Here is a 20,580-nt window from a genome sequence, read left to right as displayed (position 1 = left end):
AAAGCAGGAAAGAATGGTGCTCAGGTGTCTGCAGGACACTTAATAATAACTGCAAAGAGGACGATGTAAAGCACAGCAGGCCGACACAAGCTACCATGACTCTTCTCTGCTCGGAGTGACCTCAACCTCAACAACCTTGGAATGAGGAACCATTTCAGTAGTTCCAACTCTTTGGTTATCAGACCTGGTGGCGAGTTCCCTGCTGTTTTCTTCCCCTTTGTCTTCTGTAGATTTTTCATGCTTGATCCAGACTGCTCAACTAAGCTTGGATTGTGAATATAAATTTATTAATTCTGTCCTGATATTGTCTTCTGCAACCCTAAGTCATGACTCTGGACCCACTAAAAAAATCTGATCTTTGTGATTTCATCTCAAACTTAAAGTCATGCTACATATATCTATTTTTTTTTACTGGCATGAATACAATGGTCTCCTGAATCTTTTGTTCCTGGGTCTCTCCAATCCTCAGATATAGTCTCCCTCTTTTCCGCACCTCCTGATAGTAGTGGGACAAGAACTTAAGGGGAATCTGTCACCCTATTTTTCGCCTATCAGCTGCAGTCACCGCCAACAGGGGCTTATCTACAGCATTCTGTAATGCAGTAGATAAGCCCCCGATTATTAAGTTAGATTATACTCACCCAGAGGCGTTCTGCACCGCCGGACCGGACCGCAACTCCCTCCGGACCCGAACCGGAACACCCCTGGGTGAGTATAATCTAACTCCTTTTTCTTCTCTTTCAGGGTACATCGGGGGGCTTATCTACAGCACTACAGAAAGTTACAATTCTTCTACAGGTTGTCAAAAACCTGGCTGGACGTTTGCTGGTAGAGTTTTTGACCATTCTAACGGATCATGCAGTCGTCTGTGTGAATCAATCCAAGCACGGACAGGACGTGGCTCTCCTGACCCGAGCGTCACAGCCTCAGACATAATGAAGCGGTGACGCTCGGGTCGGGAGAGCAGCAGCCAAGTCCATGCATTGCGGTTCATGCTTGGATCGACTTAGACAGATGTCTGCATGAGCCCTAAAGCATCTTATCCAAAGTACAGCTCCGACTTGTGACCGCAATTTTAACTAAAGCAGAGCTGAATCCCATGCATAAAAAAAGAAGTGGGTCTGCAAAGACCAAAATGGGCTAATATTTTTGTTTTGCCTTACAGGATGAAAAGTCTTGGTTTCTCTTTTTCTCTATGGCTTTTGAGTCAAGCCTTCAACCCGTTTTCTGAAAATATCATCTAACAGGAAATTTCATGGGCATTCTTTTTTGAATACCCACTGTCGGGACTCACACTCTCAAGGTAGCATTCACACAGGCACTGGATTTTTGTGTCGAAACAATGTGACGTTTATTTTTACAGGTTGCACTGCACCGAAAAACAAGATTATAAACACGAAATCCTGGTCTTGTCCAGGCGCTAAGTAAACAAAATAGACCTTTGCTGCTCACCCAAGGCTGAGCTAGTCCCAGTTCGGTCAAACAAAATGGCTTTTGTCCATGGTAACCTCAGATACTTGCAACTTGAAGCACACTGACTGTACAGACTCTTCTCACAGAGGGATTCTGGCTTGTCTCTCTCTCCAGCTCCAACACTCATCCACTCTGCTCAGCTTTCCCCCCCCCAGCAGATCCACACACTGCATCTAATTAAACCCTAGAGACCTAATTTTTAACATTGTCCTACCTGGCTTTACTATACCATGTGACAGGCACATGTGCTATCCCTATTTTAAAGTACACCTCTAAGTGTATGTGCCCACAATCAGGAACTGCTGTTGCGTCCAAAGTGCTGGTAGCTCCGGATCGTGGGCACCCGGCCTAATTTTACCAAAAATTGTATCCAGTCTGTTTGTTGAAGAGTGTAGCTTTTCTTTTTACAGTATCAAACAGCCAAGCACGAAATAACCTTACAAGGAGGACAATATTTCATTTTTTATGTGTGTAAAAGAGAAAACGTGATAAATACATTTTCAGAACGTATTTGCCCATTGGGTAAAATTCAGGCAGGGTTGGAACTAATGCCGAATTGGGTAATACAAAAAGGTGAGAACTATAAAGGTCTCCGAGATGGTTTGCATCAGCCCTAACCCCGATATGCAATAAAATAATAAGCGCTTCTAACAAGATTTCACAGCAATTGTGGCACATACAATACAAGGAACATTTCCATAAAGCCATAGTAGTGGGATGTGCCCTTAAGGGTTTTTCACAGGATTCTGCTCTTATACAATTATGCAGCCGCGTTGCGTGCCCAACAGCCAATGTCACAGACATAGTCGAAGCAGTCGCATGGCAGGATAGCGGAGCCAGATGAAGAGCCAATGTCTTTTGCTAAGATCATAGCAGTTTAATCAGTACCAATTTTACCTAAAGCTAAAAGCTATTCATATTAATTGACTACAGTAGAGGAATTGATTTTCATGGCAAATTAAGGATCATTTGCAAAATAAAATGCATTTTTGTTTCGTCTCTTTCATCCCTCGCTTTCACAGGAAATCGGGATTAGAGAATTAATCTTTTGACACCGTTTTAATGGCGGCTTCAGAATTGCCCTCAATGAGAATTTCAAATATAGAAGTAAAAAAAAAAAAAGCAAAAGCTAAAGAAACTCGGTTACAACAATTAAATCTCTTTAAAAGAAAAGAAAAAAAAAAAAGGAGAGGTTATCTTGTAACTGAATTTTAAATAAGCGCTTTCTCTCCATACAGAACGTAGAAGAGGAAAAAAAAAAATATGTATTACAACTCTTAAGTTTCTAGTAGGGCGACCAGCGGGGGCTGAGAGTTGGGGGCTTAGTTTTGTACAATGCAAATCAGATGTACTATATATGCAAATCAAGAAACACTGCACTCAATTAAGTATAAGGGACTTTCATGTCTTCCAGTGCCTTAATCCTAAATAAGAGAATGGAGAATGAAACCGCCGACCAGAATTGTCCTCTAATTGACTAGATCTGCATTGTGGAATTTGATTTAATGAACTCTTTAAACAATTCCGGCGAGTTCAACCCAGAAAATAATAGTATCGCTGCTCCTCGGCATTTTCTATATGCCTGTTCTAACCAGTAATCTGAAATTATAGGACGGAGCGTTACCCGAGGAGCCCTCTGGTGTTGTTCTTTGGATTTGTTGGACTTGGGGAAAAAAGCAAGGACGAGTATCTAATTTTTTTATTATTTTTGTCAGTGAATAGAAACAGTTTGCATGGAGTGGCAGAAACCCAGTCTTAAATATGTTCTATTGAGACTGGTGTGCTGACTATTATAATTAGGCCAGCATCACACATGCGAGGAAAACGGGCGAGTCTCGCATGCTAATACCCGACACCACCACCGCCAGCACTCAGGAGTGGAGCGTTCAGCTCCATGTATTGCTATGCGGCCGCACGCTCCAATCCGAATGCCAGCGGCAGTGCCGGATATTAACATGCGAGACTCCGATGTATTCCTCCCATGTGTGATCCCGGCCTTAAAGGGGATGCCCACCACTTAAATATCGACGATCCATCTTTAGGATGCGACATCGATATCAAATTGATGCGGGTCCAACAACAATCAATTGCTTGAAGTCACATGTAAACAGTGTACGGAGGCGGAACAGCTCCACACACTGCAGAGTGGCCGGTCTCTGGTACTGCAGCTCAGCTCCCAGTGATATAAAAATAAAAGACAGCCACTACACAAAGTACAGAGCTGTAGCTTTGCAAATGGCCTACTTTTTGGTTATTGTGGGAGTGAAAACATTTGATTGGTGGGTGGGTGTCGGACCCCCACTCCAATTTAGCATTGATCAGGATATGTCATGTATATCTAAATCCTGGAGCGCAGCTTCAGGTCTAAACAGTGACATGAGCCATGGTAAAAGGTGCACGGACCCCTTTGGCCATTGCAAAATAAAAAATGAAAAACATGGATTTTTGTGAGTACTCACCGTAAAATCCTTTTCTCCGAGACGCTCATTGGGGGACACAGAGACTGTGGGTGTGTGCTTCTGCCGTCTGGAGGCTGACACTAAGTATACAAAAAAAGAGTTAGCTCCTCCTCCGCCGCATACACCCTCGCCCCCAGACCGGGCGTAACTCAGTTTAGTGCATAAGCAGTAGGAGAACGCGCCTTAAACTCAGGCAAGAAATTATACGTCTGGAAAAGGGACCACCCTGTTCCTTACATAAGGATTTGTATAACTTAAAATAAGCAAAAGCCAACTGGCTAGTAGGGTGGGTGCTGTGTCCCCCAATGAGCGTCTCGGAGAAAAGGATTTTACGGTGAGTACTCACAAAAATCCATGTTTCTCCTTCGTCTCATTGGGGGACACAGAGACTGTGGGACGTTCTAAAGCAGTCCCTGGGCGGGATCTTAGCTCACCCAATCCATGCTACTTTGCGCCCCTGACTAGAGGTGCGCAACTGCTGCCTGAAGAATCTTTCTTCCCAGGCTTGCATCCGAGGATGCCTGGGTATGTACGTTATAATGTTTGACAAACGTATGCAAACTGGACCAGGTAGCTGCTTTGCACACCTGTTCCGCTGAAGCTTGGTGTCGCAGTGCCCATGAGGCACCCACTGCTCGAGCCGAGTGTGCCTTGATCCCTGCCGGAACCGGCGTGCCACTGATTTCATAAGATTCCTGAATCGTCAGGCGAACCCATCTGGCCAAAGTCGCTTTGGACGCAGCAAGCCCCTTCCGTCTCCCTTCTGGGATCACGAATAGAGAGTCTGTCCGGCGGAAAGATGCTGTCCTTGTCACATACCTCCTAAGAGCTCTTACCAGATCCAGTGTGTGCAAAGCCTTTTCTACCTTGTGCACCGGTGCCGGGCAAAACGAAGGTAAGACAATGTCTTCGTTGATATGGAATGCAGAGACAACCTTCGGCAAGAAGGGGGGAGCTGGCCTTAAAACTACCTTATCCTTATAAAAAGTCAAGAACGGCGGTTTACAAGATAAAGCCGCCAATTCCGAAACCCGCCTAATAGACGTAATAGCTACCAGAAAAACGACTTTTCTGGACAGGTAAGGTAAGGAGACTTCTTGCAAGGGTTCGAAGGGGGGCTCCTGAAGGGCTCTGAGCACCAAGTTCAGGTCCCATGATTCCGTCGGCGCCTTATAGGGGGGTACTAAATGTGCGACCCCCTGCATAAACGTCTTAACCTGCCAGACCGAAGCGACCTTTCGTTGAAAAAGGACCGACAGGGCCGAGATTTGCGTCCTGAGCGAACTCGGAGCCAGCCCTGCGTCCAGCCCTGCCTGCAAAAAAGCCAGTACGTTGGGGGTTGAAAAAACCAGAGGAGCCACTCCGCGATCCCTACACCAACGGAAAAAAACTTCCCAAGTCCGATGATATACCTTCGCCGAGGAAGGTTTTCGGGCACTCACCATCGTGGCCACCACATCGCGCCTGAATCCTGCCTGTGTTAACAGCCAAGATTCAATGGCCACGCCGTCAAACACAGGGCCCCTAAGTTCGGATGGTAGATCGGCCCCTGGGACAGCAAGTCCGGTCGATCTGGTAGACGCCAGGGTACGTCCACCACTAGCTGAACCAGATCTGCATACCAGGCCCTCCGAGGCCAGTCTGGCGCTAGCAGAATTGCTGGAACCTTCTCTCTCTCCTTAACTTTCTGATGACCCTTGGAAGCAGAGGTAGCGGGGGGAACAAGTATGGGAGACGAAACTGGCTCCATGGAAGCACCAGAGCGTCTGCTGCGATCGCCTGCGGGTCGAGGGATCGAGCGACGAACCTTTGCACTTTGGCGTTCTCTCTGGATGCCATAAGGTCTACGTCTGGTGTCCCCCACCGTTGGCAGATCTGTTGAAAAACCTCGGGGTGCAGGGACCATTCCCCTGCCGCGACCCCCTGTCGGCTGAGAAAATCTGCCGCCCAGTTTTCGACTCCCGGAATGTGCACCGCTGAAATTACCACGTGGTTCTTTTCGGCCCAACGCAGTACCAGTCCAACCTCGCGCATGGCTGTTTGGCTGCGCGTGCCCCCTGATGGTTGACATATGCTACTGCTGTAGCATTGTCCGACTGAATGCGCACCGGCCGGTGTCTCAGGAAACACTGAAAATGTTGCAGGGCCAATCGTATTGCCCGTATCTCCAGAATGTTGATCGGGAAAATTATCTCCTGAATGGACCACCGCCCCTGGGCTGTGTGACTCTGGAAAACTGCTCCCCAACCTTGCAGGCTTGCATCGGTCGTCACCACCAACCACTGTTCCGGGGGAAAGGGTTTCCCCTGGACAAGAGACGAGTCGCGAGTCCACCACCGGAGTGATTGTCGGACCAGCGGAGACAAATTGCACCGATGACTGAGGGATAGCAACCTTCTGTCCCATGCTGACAAGAGCGCATGCTGAAGCGGACGGAGATGGAACTAGGCAAACGGGATTGCCTCCATCGCCGCCACCATTCTGCCCAACACACTCATGCCGTACCGGATGGATCTGGAGCCTGGCTGTAGAAGGTTCCGTACCCCCTGTTTGATCTTTCGCGCTTTGTCCTGAGGGAGGATCACCAGCCCCCGGGAGGTGTTGAAAACCATGCCTAGGAATACAATTCTCTGGGCTGGAACCAAGGACGATTTGTTCCGATTGATCAACCAGCCTAGACGCGCCAGGGTATCAAGCGTGATACTGACATTCTCCTGGCACGCCTGAAAGGACGGCCCCTTTACCAAAAGGTCGTCCAGGTAAGGTAGTACCGTTATGCCCCGAGCATGCAGGATGGCCATAACCACCGCCATTATCTTCGTAAAGACTCTGGGAGCAGTGGCCAGACCGAAGGGCAGAGCAACAAATTGAAAATGTCGCCCTCCGATCGCAAAACGCAGGAACCTCTGGTGTGGAGGAAAAATCGGAATGTGCAGATATGCATCCTGCACATCGATCGAGGCCAGGAACTCCCCTGGATCCATGGCTGCAATGACCGAACGGAGGGATTCCATCCGGAACCGCCTGACTCTGATGAATTTGTTTAGGATTTTTAGATCTAATACTGGCCTTACTGTCCCGTCCTTTTTGGGGACCGAAAACAGGTTGGAGTAAAAACCTTGTGTCTCTTCGCTTTTCGGTACTGGGACAATGACCCCGTTGCGCTGTAGCGTCATTATGGCCTGTAACAAACTCTCCGCCTGCGACTCTGTTCCGGAAAGCCGGGAACGGAAGAATCGCCGTGGCGGGAGCCCGAGAAACTCTATCTTGTACCCGGACGATATCAATTCTGCCACCCAAGCGTCGCGTGCCACTGCGACCCAAACGTGGCTGAACTTTAGTAGGCGTCCGCCCACTCTGTCGTCCGAAGGTACTAAGCGCCTCGAGTCATTTTGCTGGAGGCTTTTGGGATCTGGCCCCCCTTGTTCTGGGCAAACGGCCTCGGCCTCTACCCAGCGGATTGGCTCTGTAAGAGATTTGCCTTTCCCTAATCTGACCATCATTTGCGGAGGTGGATGCTCTGGCCGAAGACCCCCTCCAGGGGTTACGAAAAGGCCGAAAGCGCCTCTGTGTCTGCCTGAATGCTGGCCAAGTCCTCTGCTGCGGGAGGAAACTACTCCTCCCCCCTGTGGCTTCTGAGATAAGCTTATCAAGCTTCTCACCGAACAACCGATTGCCCTGAAACGGCAATGAGGTCAAGGACTTTTTGGAGATAGAATCCGCCTTCCACAATCTCAGCCATAATGCTCGCCTAATGGCAATCGCATTTGCTGCTGCCACCGCAGAACACTCGGCCGCGTCCAGAGAGGCGCTGACGAGAAAATCACTTGCCCCTAAAATCTGATTTGTCACCTCCAAGACCTCCGCAGGCAGGTCTCTGTCTTGGAGGGCATTCTGCAGAGCGTCCGCCCACGAAACCATGGCCTTAGCCACCCAAGTAGCCGCAAAGGAGGGGGCAAGGGCCGACCCCGCTGCCTCATACACCGAGCGGGCAAGCCCCTCTATAAGGCGATCAGTTGGGTCCTTGATAGAAGAACCGCTGGGTATCGACAATAGCGATCTTGACGCTAAACGAGATACCGGTGGGTCCACTACTGGCGACTCCACCCATCCCTTATGGAGTTCAGGAGGAAACGGATACTTAGCTTGCAGCGCTTTTTGCATTGCAAAACGCTTATCCGGGTGTTCCCTATGTTTCTGAACTAGCTCCTCGAACTCCGGATGCGTGGCAAACCTTCTATGCGGTCGCCTGGTCTTTTTGAAGGAGACCTTGTGACCTGAGGCCGTGGACACATCGTCCTCGATCTCTAAAGTCTGGTTGACTGCCTCAATGAGGCTGTCCACCGAGTCTTGGTATCCCAGGCTTTCTGGATTCCAGGCCTCCTCCTCCTCCTCGCCCTCATCCTGCTCGCTTCCTGAGCTCGGCGACGGGGAACGAGATACCCTAATACCCGCCACCGAAGCCCCAGAGGGTCCGGCTGACGGGGAACGAGCTCTTTTGCTATGAGCTTGTCTGGTGCTGGAGCGGCCTCTAACGGTCGGAGGGTCCTGAGACGTGGACGAGCTGTCTTCCGCTGGCAGACCACCATCCTTGCCCCTACCTGGGCCTTGGAGAGACTCAATTGCTTTTGTAAGGGATATCATAGAGTTTGATAAAGACACCGCCCATTCTGGAGGGTCCTGACCTCTGGGCTCTGCAACAATGGGGGGCTCCTGGGCTCGCTCCGACTCGCAGGCTTCACAAAATTTACCCGGCTGTGCTTTAGGCAGCCTGACCCCACAGGAAACGCAAACAGCGTATAGGAAAGAGTGAGCTTTCCCTTTGCCAGACATATTGCAAGGTAGGGTAGGAGGAGGAGGATAACCCCTTCCTTGACTACTAGTGCGGCACTCGCAACGGGGATGCACTTACCCACCGGTAATGGCCCAACTTTGCGTCTCTTCTGTGCAGCGTTACCCGCCGGGGCACTCGCACTCCAGGAGATAGGGGGCGGCTTCCGGCCCCACTTCGGCGAGGAAATGCAAGGAGGGGGGCGGGAGGTCCCCGGTAACTGTGCGCGCCCGCCGCTCTCCGCCCCCGGAAGTTAGTGGGCGGGGCTTCCGGCTATCCCCGGAAGTCGGCGGGCGTGCGGACTCCGGACCTCCCCATACAGCGGGGACCGTGGCCGCCCGCGGGTCTCTGGCCGCCCTCCACGTGCGGCGTTGGAGGGAGGGGGCGGGAGCTCCCTGGTCACTGTGCGCGCCCGCCGCTCTCCGCCCCCGGAAGTTAGTGGGCGGGGCTTCCGGCTATCCCCGGAAGTCGGCGGGCGCGCGGACTCCGGACCTCCCCATACAGCGGGGACCGTGGCCGCCCGCGGGGCTCTGGCCGCACTCCACGTGCGGCGTTGGAGGGAGGGGGCGGGAGCTCCCCGGTCACTGTGCGCGCCCGCCGCTCTCCGCCCCCGGAAGTCGGCGGGCGCGCGCTCACGGATCTCCTGCTTACCCACCGGGGGCAGCGCCGGGTGAGAGACGGACTACCTGGTCCCGGCCTGATCAACCAAAGGTGAGCCGGGCCGCCGAGGGGGCTCCACGGAGGTGCTTCTCAACGCCATCCCTGGGCAGGGAGGGGGAGGCTACTGTACCGCTCTCCGCTCTCCGCTTCAATCCCTGGCTTACCTGCGCCTCCAACTCCACCCCTGGACTCACTACCTAGGGGTGGTAGGGGCATTTCCACGTTGCAGGAGAGAACAACGTGGAGGATCGCTCACACGTGCTCGCCCGTTGGGGACGATGGGGAAACCGCAATCCTCTTATCAGGATGCGTTGCCGCCTCTTTCAAAATAAAAAAGAAAAATAGTTGTCTGGGGAAAAGTCCCAGATGTGTCCCTCGGTGCGGGAGAGAAACACGTGGAGGGTTACTCACACGTGGTCGCCCGTTGATGATTTGGGGAGATCGGATCCTCTCTATAGGATCCGTCGCCCCTGTCTTATCTTCATAGAGGAAAAAAAAAAAAAAACCTAGTCTGGAGCTCCAGACTGCGTGTGCCTCCATCAGACACTAAGCAAAAAAACTGAGTTACGCCCGGTCTGGGGGCGAGGGTGTATGCGGCGGAGGAGGAGCTAACTCTTTTTTTGTATACTTAGTGTCAGCCTCCAGACGGCAGAAGCACACACCCACAGTCTCTGTGTCCCCCAATGAGACGAAGGAGAAATTCAACCTTGATAGATTTTTGCAAGTTTTACATTGCTTCCAATTTTATTCCCTATAAATCCCTCTCCAGGTTTCAATAATGCAGAATTCGATTGACAATGGACAGAAGGGGGATAAAGTCAGTGCCAGTTATCTCCGGTCCGGCGGCAGCTGCCTGTAAACAGAGGAATTACGCCCACCTCTCCCCTAACAGAGGCCCATTCTCAAAATGGGTGCAGGATGCATTGGTGGGTCCTGCATCTATTATATGAGATGGGAATATCACTTTATAGGGATTGTCCAATCTTAGCAAATGAGTAAAATTGCAAAATGCCTGTAAAAACAAGAAACTTTGCAATTTACAAGTTATTATAAATCCTCTTCGCTGCCAGTTCTATAGTTTAGTGCTCATTGCCTCTGTCACTGATCACCTCTACTCAGGTAGTTGGTTTCCAAAGGTACGAGTGCAGTGCATGCAAGCTCTTTGCTTTAGAGTTTGCAAGCGCTGCTCTGAATTGTCACATTTTCAAGCCAGCTTCAGTCCCTCTGCACTCCCATGATACTGCAATGGCAAAGCTGGCTCTGCTTGCAGCATGGGAGACATCACAGCTTGGACGAGTGACGTGAAAATGCAGCTAGTCCAAACTGTCAATCTTCAAGAGTGCTCTGCCCAGTCTGACAAGCAGAAAGTCGGAAGGCGAGTAAGCCGTACAGTGGGAAGGCGAGTGAGCCGTACAGTGGGAAGGCGGGGGAGCCGTACAGTGGGAAGGCGGGGGAGCCGTACAGTGGGAAGGCGGGGGAGCCGTACAGTGGGAAGGCGGGGGAGCCGTACAGTGGGAAGGCGAGGGAGAAGTACAGTGGGAAGGCGAGGGAGAAGTACAGTGGGAAGGCGAAGGAGGCGTACAGTGGGAAGGCGGGGGAGGCGTACAGTGGGAAGGCGAGGGAGGCGTACAGTGAGAAGGCGAGGGAGCCGTACAGTGGGAAGGCGAGGGAGGCGTACAGGGGGAAGGCGGGGGAGCCGTACAGTGGGAAGGCGAGGGAGCCGTACAGTGGGAAGGCGAGGGAGCCGTACAGTGGGAAGGCGAGGGAGCCGTACAGTGGGAAGGCGAGGGAGGCGTACAGTGGGAAGGCGAGGGAGCTGTACAGTGGGAAGGCGAGGGAGCCGTACAGGGGGAAGGCGAGGGAGCCGTACAGGGGGAAGGCGAGGGAGCCGTACAGGGGGAAGGCGAGGGAGCCGTACAGTGGGAAGGCGAGGGAGCCGTACAGTGGGAAGGCGAGGGAGCCGTACAGTGGGAAGGCGAGGGAGCCGTACAGTGGGATGGCGAGGGAGCCGTACAGTGGGATGGCGAGGGAGCCGTACAGTGGGAAGGGGAGGGAGCCGTACAGTGGGAAGGGGAGGGAGCCGTACAGTGGGAAGGCGGGGGAGCCGTACAGTGGGAAGGCGAGGGAGCCGTACAGTGGGAAGGGGAGGGAGCCGTACAGTGGGAAGGGGAGGGAGCCGTACAGTGGGAAGGGGAGGGAGCCGTACAGTGGGAAGGCGGGGGAGCCGTACAGTGGGAAGGCGAGGGAGCCGTACAGTGGGAAGGCGAGGGAGCCGTACAGTGGGAAGGCGAGGGAGCCGTACAGTGGGAAGGCGAGGGAGCCGTACAGTGGGAAGACGAGGGAGCCGTACAGTGGGAGGGCGTGGGAGCCGTACAGTGGGAGGGCGTGGGAGCCGTACAGTGGGAGGGCGTGGGAGCCGTACAGTGGGAGGGCGTGGGAGCCGTACAGTGGGAGGGCGTGGGAGCCGTACAGTGGGAGGGCGTGGGAGCCGTACAGTGGGAGGGCGTGGGAGCCGTACAGTGGGAGGGCGAGGGAGACGTACAGAGGGAGGGCGAGGGAGACGTACAGAGGGAGGGCGAGGGAGACGTACAGTGGGAGGGCGAGGGAGACGTAGAGGGAGGGAGAGGGAGACGTACAGAGGGAGGGAGAGGGAGACGTACAGTGGGAAGGCGAGGGAGCCGTACAGTGGGAAGGTGAGGGAGCCGTACAGTGGGAAGGCGAGGGAGCCGCACAGCTGGAAGGCGAGGGAGCCGTACAGCGGGAAGGAAAGGGGAGCCGTACAGTGGGAAGGCGAGGGAGCCGTACAGTGGGAAGGCAAAGGAGCCGTACAGTCGGAAGGAAAGGGGAGCAGTTTATTCACAAGGCAATGGAGCAGAGCAGTCGGAATGCAAGCAAGCAGTGCACTCCTGAAGGTAGAAGCTGAGAAAAACCCCTTTAAATCATTACAAAAAAATCAGCGGATCCCAGGTTGGAGTAAGATTCGTGTAATCTAATGTCTTCCGAAACGGAGCAGCGCACATAAAAAATTCAAAAAAACAATTGAAAGGTTAACTCACCAAAACCCTGACTGATGCACCAGCAGGATGCAGCAGAACCCCACTGATAAAGGCTGGGGCAGCACAGGTGCAATCCACTGATGAGAACAGCCAGTAACCCAAAAGGGTCTGGCTGCCTAGTGGAAAAAATGCACACAAATAAGGCTTGCATAAGACATCAGTCACACAGATAAGTGTGGAGCAAAGCGTCTGAGCAGCCTATTAATGATGCCCATAGTATTAGCAGGCGGGCCGCTCAGCACCATGTATACGCATCACACAGCAAAAACCATCAGTGTGTCAAGAGTGGGAGAAGAGGGTTGCATTGACAATCCAACACAATGGGCAGCACTTTGAACACATTTTATAAGTAGTCATAAACTTGTAAATAATTCAAGAAAGAATAAAGTTACTTTAAGACCAAGGACACCATTGTTTTTCTTGTGAAATTCTCAATAGTTTTGATGTGTCACATGATCTTCTTCCCATTGGAAAAAATAAAGTTGGATCCAAAATGGCCGACTTCAAAATAGCCACCATGGTCACCACCCAACTTGAAGTTTCCCCCCTCCCATGTACTAATGTGCCACAAACGAGAAGTTGATATCACCAACCATTCCCATGTTATTTAGGTGTATCCATATACATGGCCCTCATGTCCCTTCCATCTTAGAAATAATACAATTAGCAGAGCGAAACATACAAAGCGGCCATTATAACGCGTAATACCACATATGTCATGTGGCTCAGTATCCATCTAATGGACTGCAGTTTTACTTACACCATATTCAGCATGTGCACGGAAACAAGAATCATAAAGAACGAAGAAATGAAATAAAACTAAAATCAAGGACAAACATCTACTAAACATTTTTGTTGGTATTTGTGTTACAATGTTGATTCCCTTTAAATTTCAATTCATGGCACAAAAAAAGGACGTGTGAGGTCTTCCCACCAGGTACATGGCAGTGCTAACATTTCAAAAATAATATATTGTACCACTAAGTCTGAAAACTTCCCTTTCTCATACAGCTGACAAAATATATAACCGGTACATCTGGTCTTGCACTTACTAGGATGGTTACCGTATTTTCGTGTGTTTGGCAGTAAGCGGCTCTAACTGATATTGCAGATTAGGTTGTATTTGGCTTTGCTGCACAGTGTTCGTTATTGCTACTAAACAGCACTGCAATCCAAAACCTAGGTAAAAACACGGATTATTAAAAAATAGTTTTTGCATTTTTAGTATCTTTTAAGTTGTTTTTTTTTTTGTTTTTTTTTAACATCATTTAATCTGAGAAAGTTATTTTCTTCTGTCTGTCCAACTATTCCATTCTGAAACATCCGGCCAGAAGAGAAAACACAATGAGAAGATCTTAGGTCAGTATTACTGTTGTTTTATGCTATTAGGGTCCCAGTTTGACTATACAGACTGAGGTTAGTCTGTTAGAGCCTCAATGAACTTCAGTGGCTACTAGGATTCATGCTTAAAGGGAATCTGGCATATATTTTTTGCCCTGTAATCTGAAAGCAGCATAATATAGGGCAAACGATCCTTATTTCAGTGATGTGTCACTTATTATGTTGTGTGTTGCAGTTTTAATACAATTAGTGTTTAGTGTTTTATCAGCAGGAGATTATCACTGCCTGACTAAAGGTACTGTCACACTTAGCGATGCACGATTGATCCCGACCAGCGATATGACGCGGTCAGGATCGCTGGTGCATCACTAAGTGGTCGCTAGTGAGCTGCCACACAGGCAGATCTCACCAGTGACATTGCAGGGGTCGGGGGTTGCTACTTACCTGTCAGACGAGGCGATCCTGACGTCCTCCCGCCCGCGTCCACGCGTCGCTCATCTCCACAGCAGGAAGCCCAGCAGGAAGCTGACGACGAGAAACGGCCCAGGACGTTCTCGCGCGATCAGCGATAACCAGTGGGGGAGCCGTCGGAGGTAAGTATCAGACATAGCAATATCGCTGCTGCGTCACAAAAACCAGTGACGTTATAGTGATATCGCTAGCGATATCGCTTAGTGTGACAAGCCCTTAAGACTCACGTGAATGGCAGTTCAGCTAATCCGTGTAACTTCGCCCCCCCACCACTGATTGGCTGCTTGATGACAATGCACAGTGTACACAGGAAGCAGCCAATCAGTGGTGTGGGCAGGGTTACACACAGCTCTGCATCTGAGCTCTAATACCTCTACAACATATAAAAACAGGGATTCTATCAAAACTACATCAAGCAGTCCAGTAAAAGATACATCCCTGGAATCAGGCTTTCTTTTTCTAGATTATGCTGCTCTCAGATTACATTGCAAACATGCTGACAGATTCCCTTTAAGGCCTCATTCACTCATCAGTTTTTCACGTATGTTTTTCACGGATACAACACTTATTCCTTATCGTCGTTGCAGCTGTTTAGACGGCTTTTTTGTTCAATTTTCAATTTTTGATCTGAGAAATGGATTGAAATCATCCATACAAGTTTCTGAGTCTGTGAAAAGAACAGACATCACACAGATGCCATCCATGTGCTGTTCGATTTCCATATTGTAAATGGTAGGAGAAGCTTTGCAATTTTTTTTTTGCATACGTGAAAAATGTACAAGCGGACTAAACACTGATAAAGATGGCTTCATGAACGAGAAAAAAAAAAAAAAGGCAAGTGTGAATGAGGCCTTACTCCTGGGGAAAAATGTAATTTCCGGAACAGTGCAAGCCGACGGCAACTGCACACAACATGCGAGAATATAAGTGGTCAAACCCAACCCATGATAAACATCCACTAATACTCCGCTGTGTGACCACCTCTCCATTCATTGCTTTTCAGAAGCCAGGTAGGACAGGAGATCAAGAATCCCCAATTTGCAGGTGAAGATCCAAGTCCCACTTCTTGTGACTGCACGGAAGATACTTATGCTTACGGATAGGTCTCTCGTTGAACAACCCATCACTTTATGATCGATTGGGTCCAAACGCAAACGAATGGGGTGGGCTGCCTTAATACTTAGGCTTGTAGGGATGCCAGAGGTCAGATACCAAAGGTCAAAAAGTGATGACATTTGCTAGTGACCGGCCTCACATAAAATCGTTCATATTCCTCCGCAACTTATAGGTGGCAGGGAAGGGCGCTGAAGATGTAGAGGTGCTTTAGTTACGTATCCTTGTATCTTTCGATCAAACATTAGACACCGAACAATCACATTAAGGACTCCTTCAGATACCCAGTTAAACGACTGTGACTCGTTACCAGCAAACATCGTCAAACAAGTGTTCATACCGGACAAGAATTGTGAATGAAACGGTTGAATAGCGATCGTTCTCCATTTACATTACATTTTCGAAAATTGAACGAGAAATTTTTCGCTCACCTAAATGATTTCATGAACAACGTAAGAGAACATTTTTGGACACGTCGTTCAGTCGCTCAACCCAATCACATTCCACAATTATCGCGAACGATGGGTCGTTACCGTTAGAATCTAATGGATTATCGGCCGGTGTAAACGTCCCTTCAATTTCTCTCTCTGACTAAAAGAAAAGTGGCGTTCCAAAAGTTACATCTTTATTTACAAAACTAATGACCCCCCCATCATCGATAATCCCCCACTGAATTCTAGAACCATGAAGAGATGTGCTTGCATCCTTGTTTCCTATCAACCCTCCAAAGATGTCTATATGTGCATGGAGGTCATAGAAAGTTTAATAAAATGATACCTTTATAGCTGAGATCCAATGACTTATTCCTTGTTTTTCTTAATATGCAAATAAACTGTTAGGATCTATCGGCCGGACATAGATCTCCCGGAGGATCTGCCTCCGGAGCTTATTTTAAATTAAAAAAAAAGACGGACGCTTGGTGCAACAAAGGAGCAGCATCTTCTCAACTTGTGTTCTATCGATTCCTGTCCGCCTCTGGCTTCTGATAAGACTGAGCTGTCAATCATGGAAGACGGGGGCAGAGACAAATGAAAAACAAGTGGGCGGGAAGGGTCTTAAGTCATTTTGTGCTGACCGACTCCCTTTAACTCCTGGACTCCACTAAAGAACACTCTCCACCACAACTTGTCAAAGTAAAAAAAAAAAATAAAAAGCTAAAAAAAAAAAAAGTTAGCAAAGTTGCTCTTGCTGCTCTTGTAGTACACCCCACAAGTTCGGGCTTCTCTTACAAGAAGCCTTTCAATCTTAAGTCCGTGTAACAATAATTTCTTTCCATGCTGCATTTAATTAACATAACTTAAAACTACAGATGTTTCTTTTTCCTCGTCTTACCCAAAAGTCGAGTGTCAAGTGCAACAAATGTGAAAAGTATAATCAATGTTTGAACTTTTTAAGCGGCAGGCGTCGAGTGGAAAAGTATTGACGTACCAAGACACTTGTGTACCAAAAGAGCGGAAAAAAAAAAAAATCTCCATCTTCAAATCCCTCCACAACAAGCAGCCGGAGCTTGGTGAGGAATAACATTACCATCACTCAGAGATGAATTTGAAATTTCACTAAAAAGATATAGACATGTAGTACATAAATAAATTCAATGCAATGAATACTAGCCACTTTTGATTTCCCCAAACTTCTGCGGAATAACGTACAGTCTTATATCTTTCTGCTCAGACTCCACTTTTTCCTCACCAGAGGATTCTTCCTCCAATGCTGGAGGCTCGATGGTCATTGCTCAATATATTCATTATTGCGCTGCCACCTCGCCTGGAAATGATACACTGTAAACTGAGGTGCCATTAACAAGAGTCTACATAGACAGGTGGAACGGACCCGAAACTTCTCTGTTTAAGGTACAATACATTGACAAAAATCAAGAAAGTCATCTGTTTTTCTCTTATTTATAACAAACTAAAGGATTCCACCTTGTTTTCCAGCATTATCTTGGATGCTTCTTCTTTCAGATTCCGGTAAATATAGAAGAGAATTTCTGGGGGTCGGTCGTATTTATATCCTGAACTATCCTATCAATGGAGGTTAGGATCCGCACCAATTTCTAAAAATTGTCAGCCCCTGTGATTCATAGATTGGAGACTTCTGCTTTTTCTTGGGCTATGTTCAATTAATCATGAGGTTTCGTAATAAATGTTATAATGTTGCAGACACCATTTTTTTTTAATCTAAATAAGTCTATGTGGAATAATTAATGAATATTTAATGATTGCAGCAATTTTATCCTCTATCTCGAATGTTTAGTTGTCTCTGAGCTAGTGAGTGGAGATGCCCTCATACACAACACACAGACATGAGAAATTCCTGCTCTCCTGTCTATGATCAGAATCAGCAGCATATAAGACATTAAACAGCAGTACTGAGATGTTTAGCTGTGAATCCAGCACGGAAGCAAAAATAAATTAGCTAGAAGCTGCAGAGCTGGATCTGCCCGGTCTCTAACCATGCTGAGAGCTCCTCAATCCTGCTCTTCCAATAGACTTCAATACACTCTGTAACAAGACACCTCCACCATGCTGGCACTCTTTGAGAGTGAATGGTGAGTGCAGGAGGCAGGGGAAGAAGTGACTCGTAAGTGGTCAAAGATGCAGATTTCTCGGAGAAATTATATCAAAGATTTTTATAAAAACTTATTAAATGGTTGTTTGATCAAACTTTGCATAAAATTGTTTACAGTAAGAATCCACTCAATGGGTTTTGTTGCAGGAAGGTCGTAGAATTTCATCACTTAAAAAGGGGGTTTGACGGTAGTTTTTCTAAAAAATAAAGTGTAGAGGTATTTAAAAGGAATCTGTCACCTCATTTTTGGCCTATAAGCTGCGGCCACCGCCATCAGCGGCTTATCTACAGCATTCTGTAATGCTGTAGATAAGCCCCCGATGTAACCTGAAAGATAAGAAAAACGAGCTATATTATACTCACCCAGGGATCCAGTCCAGTCCGATGGGTGTCGTGGGTCCAGTCCGGTGCCTCGCATCTTCTAGAGATGACGTCCTCCTTCTTACTTCTGCCGCCTCCTGCGCAGGCGTACTATATCTGTTGAGGGCAGATATAGTACGCCTGCGCAGGAGCCGCGGCAGAAGTAAGGAGGAGGACGTCCTCTCTAGAAGACAGGAGGCGCCAGACCCGGACCGCGACACTCACCGCACCCGCCCCCGGTGAGTATAATCTAACTTGTTTTTCTTCTCTTTCAGGTTACATCGGGGGCTTATCTACAGCATTACAGAATGCTGTAGATAAGCCGCTGATGGCGGCGGCCGCAGCTTATAGGCCAAAAATGAGGTGACAGATTCCCTTTAAACATTCTTTACAGCAGCATGATGAGGAAAATGATTATGGATTCCAGCCTGTTCCACTCCAGCAAGGTCCCCGAGACTGGAGTGCTCCCTGCACTCTATATTGAGGGCTCCCCAGCTCCTCCCTTTTGCTCCACTGGCAGATGTAGTGTCCAACCAAAAACCCGCTATATAAGGACGACTGAAGAGCAGAGGGGAAGGGACCGAGACTAGAGACATAGTGCAGAATTACAGAAACATGCCTCCTTTCTTCCAATAACCGTGCCACACATGTCCACAGCCTAATCAATGAAGCGCATCTGAAACTCCAAATGCAACTTGTGTAAGGCAACAATGTTTTTCGAATTCTGTATCAATCCCTTGATACATCATGGATGGGGCCCGAAACAAAACATAAAAAGTGCCCGAGACTAGATATGTTACTACCAGATCAATTATTATACTAGGTAATGTGCATAAGAAAATTGTTAAAGGGATTTCCTCAGCATCATAAATGGTTAAAATTACAAAGGGTTTGTTAAAACAAGCAACTTTCCAATTTGTTACTAAAAATCCCACACCCCCCATTTTAAATGACAGATGAATTTTTAATTGTATTATTTACCGCTCTTTGCATAAGTTACAAGCCACTTTTGCAGTTTATCCATGGTGGCCATTTTCCTAGTGCAGCATCTACAAGTGCTATCCCGTAAAGATTGTAAGCGCTGCTCTGAAGAAGGCCAGATTGGTGGATCTATCCAGGTTAGCGGAGCTACGGGTCCGAACCGTCAATCATTCAGGAGTGACCACTGGAAAACAGGAAGTTAAAAGGCTGGGGAACAGCGCGCTCCTGAAGATCGAACGTGACACAACCCTTTTAAAAGTGGTTGTCCTGTATTAGAAAAACTGTGCTCCTTAAATATAGCGCTACCCATGTTGGCATGATGTGTATGGTAATTTGCACCTTAGCCCTTTCCACCTCAATGGAAAGTAGGTGGAATATCACAACCAACCTGCAGACCGGTGTTGATCTGTTGTGAGAAGAAAGCAGCCATGATTTCCTAATCCTGGCCAACCTCCCTTCTAAAGAAATCCTCCTCCTCCCATCAAAGCTTTTATCCTCTTAATATATTGCCGTCATCCTATTACACAGCACTGTGTACTTACAATTTGCTAATTTTACCTTTCTACCCAGCTAATTCTTCTCTTTTCCATTAGGGCTATAAGATCATGTGATCAAAAACTGACTAGCTGAATACTTCTATGATCTATGTTGAAGCAGGAAGTCTCTTTTCCCTGCATGAGTTATCCCCCTCTTCAACTCCTGACCCAGCTGCTCTGCTACTTCCACTGTCCCTTTTGCAGTGATGTCTCATGCAGGAAAAATTGACCTCCTGTTTCTACATAGAGCTTAGAAGGATTCAGCTAGTCAGCTTTTATTCACGTGATATCATAGAGAAAAAGTAAAAGAGAAGAATTAGCTGGGTAGAAAGGCAAAATGAGCAATTGTAAGTACACAGCGCTATATAATATGATGACTGCAATATATTAAAACTGTAATGGGCGCACTTCTTTAAGAACGCAACAGGACCTACAATTATTTCTGCAAACCATAGTAAACATCCCAAAAAAGCCCACACATATAAAAACAATTCTAAGTCTTAAAAATGAAAAAATGTAAAATTGCTTACTCTTCTTTCTACCGGTTTTATTAGTCACTTATTGTGCATTAGAAAGTAGATTTTCATACGGCGAAGAATACCTAATATTGAGCATATTTTGCTTCTGTACTCAGCAATTTAACTTTTATATTCATCTTACAGTAAATTTACTGTGTGTGCTTTTTTCTTTTTAAGCCAAAGCAATGTTCACGACGGCACCTGGGCCACTTT

At 48.2% G+C, this 20,580-nt stretch overlaps 1 protein-coding gene across 5 annotated transcripts in view; it reads right to left on the bottom strand.

Moving 5' to 3' along the window:
• MGMT (O-6-methylguanine-DNA methyltransferase) overlaps nt 1-20,580 on the bottom strand; it is a 500,744-nt gene that overhangs the window by 418,960 nt on the left and 61,204 nt on the right. The gene's annotated exons all lie outside the window — the stretch shown is intronic.

The sequence above is a fragment of the Dendrobates tinctorius genome, unplaced genomic scaffold (genome assembly GCF_039654945.1).
Source record: "Dendrobates tinctorius isolate UK_male_01 unplaced genomic scaffold, ASM3965494v1 ptg000147l, whole genome shotgun sequence".
NCBI classification, from domain to species: Eukaryota; Metazoa; Chordata; class Amphibia; order Anura; family Dendrobatidae; genus Dendrobates; species Dendrobates tinctorius.
The sequence above is the reverse complement of the archived record's forward strand: the minus strand, read 5'-3'. Positions and strand labels throughout refer to the sequence as shown.